The sequence below is a fragment of the Dipodomys merriami genome, unplaced genomic scaffold (assembly GCF_024711535.1).
Source record: "Dipodomys merriami isolate MVZ:Mamm:240054 unplaced genomic scaffold, mDipMer1.0.p SCAF_87, whole genome shotgun sequence".
NCBI classification, from domain to species: Eukaryota; Metazoa; Chordata; class Mammalia; order Rodentia; family Heteromyidae; genus Dipodomys; species Dipodomys merriami.
In genome coordinates this window covers 5,387,468-5,394,917 of record NW_027206479.1, presented here as the reverse complement: position 1 = coordinate 5,394,917, position 7,450 = coordinate 5,387,468, and the positions used below count along the sequence as shown (strand labels likewise).

At 39.2% G+C, this 7,450-nt stretch overlaps 1 pseudogene; it reads right to left on the bottom strand.

The window, feature by feature from the left end:
- Window positions 1-490: 490 nt before the first annotated feature.
- Window positions 491-910, bottom strand: LOC138820371 (golgin subfamily A member 7 pseudogene; annotated as a pseudogene).
- Between the last annotated feature and the right edge of the window lie 6,540 nt (window positions 911-7,450).

Here is a 7,450-nt window from a genome sequence, read left to right as displayed (position 1 = left end):
TCTGGGAGATGCATTGGCAAAACCACTGACATAATACACCCCTCACCTAGAGAAAAGCTTTTTATTAATCTGAATTTTGGCTAATATTTGACTTCTTGCAGTATAAAGCTACCAGGGAAACTGGCTCAAGGAATGAAGAGAACCAATGGCAATTTTTTACCTGGTGGCAGGTAAGAAACAAACTTTGTATTAGGCCCTCTAACTGCATACGTTATTAAATGACTGAATTTAAAAAAGTGAAATGCTTCATTGTATTTTCTCAGAAGCTAATCAAAGATGACAAGTCCTATACAATTTGGAGACACAAAGTGGATGCTGAGTGACTAGAAATCAAATCAGGTGTGGAATTTTAGAAAGTTAGTAAATGGCACCATGGCTCTGGAAGCCGATACAAAGGAATGATGCTCTGGAGAGGAGGTAGGGACACTCTGTGATCGGCCCATGGACAGATGAGGGTTCCAGCTGGAGGTGGGATCTTTAATTCTATGGCTTATCTTCCAGTGCTCAAAACTCTGTCTTCATAAATGGTAATTTCAATAACTCGAAGTCCTCTCTCAATGGGGTCAGTCAGGAGGAGGCCTTGGGGAGCATATATCTTCTCATTCTGTTCTTGAATATATTTGGAGACTTTCTTCATTATGAGAACATTCTCATAATGGGTTTCCATACACAAGAAGATGGTATATGCTGTCAAACAAGCCAAAAAGCCTTCAAGATATGACTGGCCCCCAAGCTTCTCTGCTTCTGCATAAAGATTATTTAGAGTTTGAACTGTTTCTTCAACTTGCTGCCTATCAATCCTGTTCTCCCACTCTGCAGGAAACTTGGTCCGGAACTGACAGCGTGTGCCACTGCTGTAGTCGCACTGAATGAATACCTTCCTGGACACGGGCGCCTGCTGCAGCCTCATGGTGAGGACAGGACCCACCTCCCCACCTCCTAGGCCCTCCAACTGGGCCCCATCAATCCCTTTTTAAGATCAAGAGTCCAGAGTAAGTTTTGGAAAAACGAGGCAAAATAGATAAAATAATTATTTTAAAAAAATAAGCATAAAGAATAGTGTTAACAGGTGTGCAAGTGTTCAGACTGCATCTGTTGGAGATGGTTACAAGATTAAGCCTTTTGTGTTTGTTTACAAAAATATATGGTTAGTAAAAAAAATGTCATTTTGGTAAATTATCCTGGGCTATTGGCTAAACAGTCTTAATATCCAACAGGGCCAAAGCCTCCCAAGTCTATGCAATGTATCCTTAACCAGTCTGTGTAGGAATTTGCAGTCCAGCATGAGCTGTGACAGTACCTTGGAGCCACTGAGAGACCTGCTGCTGCAGCTGCACACCCTAATGGGTAAAGTTTGAAGACCAGCTGACAGTCACCTGGAAGAAATCTATATCATCACTCAGACCACCTCCACCATGGAAAAGTAGTCTGAACTCCTTCCGGGTTCAATCACTTGAGACTCAACCCGGTTAAAAGCTGCTAAGACTAAGATCTTGTGGGACATTATTTTGGGTGATATCCAAAAACCCTCTCTATTCCCACAGTAGATATTGGGAGAAAGGATATCACTGGCTTGCTTGCCATAGGCACTTCAGTGCATAGTCACTGGAAATCTACTCTATACTCACAGCCTAGTTTGGCTCGGGTATGGTAATAATCTGAGTGTGTTATCAATGCAGGTAGTAAAAGGATAAGACACAGCTCTGCTCTTAGCTTTAAAATCTAGCAAAATTCTCCATTGCAGTGGTGTTTTGAGGCTGTTCTGAGATAACTTGGTTCCACAAGCAAGAGGAAAAAATGGGCAGTTTTACACTCTAGCCACAAAGAAGCTCGAGGAATTGTAAAGAAGAGCAGGGTAGTAAAGGAAACCTTGGGGGAAAAATTGGGAAAAAAATTGGTATCCTTTGGATAAAAAATAAATAAAAAAGGACGTCTTAAAATGTTTAAAAAATATAAGGACCTTTGGTACTGTTATTTTTTTACTCACAATTGGACCTTGTAAAAAAAGAGATCAGTGCAGTCCATCTCTTAGTTCTGAGATCCCAATACCAAACTGTAAATATAAAAGACTGTGCCAATTAGGGGACCATGATTGGTTCCCGATGCTCTAGAAGAGGATGGACTGAAGATCTACAGAAACTGCATTTTAAGATTAAGTCAACAACCTGTAGCTGTGCTGCCCTGAGAATACCCTCAAAAGAGGAACAGTTCTCAAAAAACCGCAGGCTGCCACCAACCCTGCCCACCCTTAAGGAACAGACCAGTTGCCTAATTGTTCCATCAGAAAAATGGTAGTGCCATCAGGGTGGACTTAAAACCCCTGAAAATGTGAACTTGCTTGTTTGGAAACCCCCTGAACTTGTGAACTCGCTTGTGTGAAACTCCCTAAACTTGATTGTTTGATACTATAAAAGCTGTGCTAAGTTTTAATTTTGTACTCAGGAACTCTTAGCGTCACTGGTTACCGAGTGTGCAGAGAACCAAGCTCTAGCTTGCAATAAACGACTCTTTGCTGTTTGCATTGATCGTGGTCTCTGGTAGTCTGTGAGGGGGCATCTGAGATCTGGGCACTTCACCTAGGAATTAACTTAACCACAGAAGTGAAGGATCACCATGATAAAAAATTTAAAAACCTGAAAAAGGAAATCAAAACAGAACTTAGGAAGTGGAAAAACCTCCCATGATCCTGGATTAGAAGGATCAACATTGTGAAAATGGCAATACTTTCCAAAGCTATCTACAAATTCAATATGATACCTATGAATATTCCAGCCTTATTATTCAAGGAAATAGAAGAGTCAATCCAAAAATTCATATGGAACAATTAAAGACCCCGAATAGCAAAACTGATGCTTAACAAAAAGAACTGTGTTGGAGGAATATCAATACCAAATTGCAAACTCTACTACAAAGCCATATTAAACAAAAGAGCTTAGTAGTGGCACAAGAACAGACTTCAGAACAAATGGAAGAGAATTGAAAACCCAGAAATGGACCCACAGCTCTATAGCCATCTAATCTTCCATAATGGAGGTAAAAATTAGGATGGAAGAAAGACAGCCTCTTCAGTAAATGGTGCTGGCAAAATTGGTTAACAACTTGTAGAAAATAAAACCTATATCCTTCGATATCACCCTTCACCAGAATCAACTCCCAATGGATAAAAATCCTCAGAGTCAAAGGAGACACTCTGCATTAATGTTCATCAACGAGATGGGTCTATAGTTCTCCTTCTTTGATGAGTCCCTGCTTGGTTTTGGGATGAGGGTTATGATGGATTCATAGAATGTGTTTGGTAGTGAACATTCTCTTTCAATTTCATTGAAGAGTTGGAGGAGTATTGGTGTGAGCTCTGCTTTGAAGGCCTTGTAGAATTCCGCTGTAAACCCATCTGGTCATGGACTTTTCTTAGCTTAGAGGTCTCTTATTCCTGTTACTATTTCAATGCTTGATATGGGCCTGTTAAGCTGGTTTAACTCAACTTGGTTTAGTTTTGTCTTGTCAATATTTACTAGGAAAAGATCCATTTCGGTCAAGTTCTCAAACTTATGAGCATAAAGTTTTGAGAAGTATTCCCTTATAATGTTCTGAATTTTGATTGTTTCCGTAGTGATGTTTCCATTCTCATCTCTGAGTTTATTAATTTGGATGTGTTCTCTTCTTTTTCTGATAAGATTTGCTAAGGGTCTGTCAATTTTGTTAATTTTTTCGAAGAACCAACTCTTTTTTTTGTTGATTCTTTCTATAGTTTTTTGGATTCTATTTCATTTAATTCTGATTTAATTTTAATTATTTCTTTCTGTCTACTGCATTGGGGTTTATCTTGCTGCTCTTTTTCAAGGAGGTTCAGATGTCTCATTAAATTGTTGGTTTCAGATCTCTCCAATTTGTTGATGTAGGAGCTCAGAGCTATAAACTTGCCTCTGAGTACTGCCTTTGCTCTGTCCGAGAGGAGCTGGTAATTTGTGTGCTATTTTTTGTTGAATAGGATGAATATTTGAATTTCCTTTCTAATCTCTTCCATGACCCACTTGTGATTCAGCAGTGTGTTGTTCAGCCTCCATGTGTTACTGGACTTTCTTTGGAGGCTTTTGGTGTTGAGTTCTAATTTTATTCCCTTGTGGTCAGAGAGAATGCAAGGTATAACTTCAATGTTTCTGAATTTCGACATGTTTGCTTTGTGGCCTAAAATGTGGTCTGATTTAGAAAATGTTCCATGTGCTGCTCAGAAGAACGTGTATTCTGATGCTGCTGGGTGAAATATTTGGTAGATATCTGTTAACTCTAGTTGATCTATGCAGTTGTTTAGATATGCAGTTTCTCTGTTGAGTTTTTGCCGAGTTGATCTATCTAGTGGGGAGAGTGGTGTGTTAAAATCCCCAACAATTAATGTCTTTGGATCTATATGGGATTTGAGGGAAAGTAGTGTTTCTTGGATAAATTTGGGTGCTCCATTGTTTGGCGAATAGATATTTAGAATTCTAATATCCTCCTGAAGGAAAGATTCCTTAATTAGTATGTAGCAACCTTCTTTGTCTTTTCTCACGAATTTTAGTTTGAAGTCTATTTTATCTGATATTAGGATTGCAACACCCCCCTGTGTATGGGGGCCATTTGCTTGATAGATTTTGCTGCAGCCTTTAACATTGAAAATGTGTTTGTTTTTACGGGCAAGATGTGACTCCTGAAGCATCTGCATGGCAAAGGACATAGCTAGCAAGATCAATAGAAAACCCACGGATTGGGAGAAGATCTTCACTAGCCATACAATGGTCAACCGTCTCATATCTAAAATATACCTGGACCTCAAAAAATTAAATCCCACAACAACAAATCCGCAAAGGAACAACTTCCCAATTAATACGTGGGCTAAAGGATTAAAGAGACACTTCTCTGAAGAAGCAAGAAGGATGCCCTATAGACACATGAAGAAATGCTCACTTTCCCAAGCCATAAAGGAAGTGCAAATCAAAACAACATGGAGATACCACCTCACTCCAGTTAGAATGGCTAAAATCAAGAACTGTAATAACAACAGATGCTGGAGGGGATGTGGGCTGAAGGGATCTTTACTGCATTGTTTGTGGGAGTGTAAATTTGTTCAACCACTTTGGAAAGTAGTATGGAGTTTCTTCAAAAGACTCCACACAGAGCTCCCCTATGACCCAGCAATCCCATATTTGGGCATTTACCCAAATGATCACAAACAAGACCACACTAAATCTAGGAGCAAAACTGTGTTTATTGCAACATTATTTACCATATCTAAGATACGGAACCAACCCAGAAGCCCCTCAGTAGATGAATGGTCAAGAAAATGTGGTATATATACACAATGAAATTCTATGCCTCCATCAGAAAGAATGGCATGGCCTCATTTTTTTGGAAATGGAAAGACTTGGAAAAAATTATATTGAGTGAAGTAATCTAGGCCCAAAGAAACATAGTTCTCATGGTTCCCCTTATTTGCAATATCTAGTATATGTCTGAGAGAAGCAGAAAAGTTCAGATAAATAAATTTTAGGCTAAATAAACCCCAAGATAAGGATTCAAATGGTTTTTCTTCCTTGCGATTATTTTTAACATATATATAAGATGATTTTTTTTGTTGCTTTGTTCAGCCCTACTGCACGGTATAACCCCTGTTCTCCCTGTATTTGATGTTGGTATACTTTGTGGATGGGAAGTGAAAAGGAAAATTGTTTAAATAGGGATACAGGGGGACCAATTGAAACAATGAGATGTACAAGACATTAAGTCAAAAAATGAACCTAACAACTTTGACTGAGGGGCAGGGGGTGGGCGAGGGTGGTGGGGATGGGCGTGGAGGTGTGTCGTGGGGGAGGGGGTGATGGCAAGGGATGGGAAGGGGAAACAATGGAGGAGGCAACAATGCTTGATAAGAAAAGTACTCCTGGGCTGGAAAGTTTGCTCAGTGGTAGAGTGCTTGCCTTGCATGCATGAGACCCTCGGTTAGATTCCTCAGCACCATATAAGCAAAAAGAAAAAAAAGCGGGAAGTGGCACTGTGGCTCAATTCGTAGAGCATTAGCCTTGAGATGAAGGGTTGAGGGACAGCACCCAGGCCCATAGTTCAGGCCCCATTCCTGGACACCCCCCCCAAAAAAAAATGAATGCATTTATTACCTTGTCCATGTAATTGTATACCCTCTCTGCACTATTTCCACAATTTAAAAAAGCCATAATCTTTAACTTCCAAGTTAAAAAGAGACCAATAGCATACCCCCACTTAATTTAGGTTCTTGAAAAAATATTTACTTGGCTTTTTCCCACTTTAATGCTCCAAAATCAATGAAAATTTTAAGAAAATTAATATGATTGTCATTACTTCAATCAGAACACTAACTGTGATGTGCCCTCTTTTTCTCACTTTGCTCTTGGAAAATACTCCTTAAATTGATGATATGTGGTTGATTTGAGAGTCAGAGTTAGAGGCTTCTACTTGTATGATTATCCCAGAATGGTTTAAAGTAGTTTTTTTTTCCCCTATGTTATCGAACTACATTGCCTGGCTGTACTTTGAACACACCCTCACACCTGAGCACATTATTTGAAATTGCACTTCAGCATTTCCTTGGCACATTCTTCTTTATTCCTTTTTCTTCTTTTCCACTTTCGTTCTGAGTTCACAGTTGCTCTATTTCCATTTCATCTGTACAAACTGCTAAGAACATTTTTCACGTACCACTTCTTGTTTGCACATGTCCAGTCTATGTAAGAAGGTACTTTCTCCATGTTAAGCAATAGGGTCATACTCACTATCTGAAGGGGAAAGTTCAACAGTGTAACCTTATGCCCACATTAGCGGGTGTACAATTTAAAGCATTTGGAGGCAAACAGACATATTATAATTGAAAGGCTCCTTAGGGACATTTTCTTGGAGCACATTAGATTACCCACGAGAACTATAAATATCCACAAACTTTGGAGCTAATTAGTAAGTATCCAAATTAAAACTAGATCCTGAATGCTGTGTTAATACAAGTCACCATTGTATTATTGTTGCATTAGAATCCTTCCCTACTTGCCAATGTATATGAAAAAAAGAAAGAAAGGCATTAGAGCAAAATGCCTTATCTTTTTAGGCATTTAATCCTAGTAGTGAGGGTACTGTCTGAACTCTTCCATTCAATAAAAGTTTGAAATTTATAAGTGCACTTCCTACATATAAGATTTTGTGGGAAGTAGTGCTGTGGCTCAAGTGGTAGAGCGCTCGCCTTGTGCTGCAGAACACAGGGACAGCGCCCAGGCCCAGAGTTCAAGACCTACGATCGACAAAAAAAAAAAAAAAAGAATTTGTGGAAAGTTGATTGGCAGGGTTATTTCAGAATGGAAATATCCCTGAAAAGAACTAGATTGAAATACAGTATTTGGCAATTATGATGACTCAGTGGCTAAAGAAGAATCAATTTGAGGTGTCTTGAGTAACA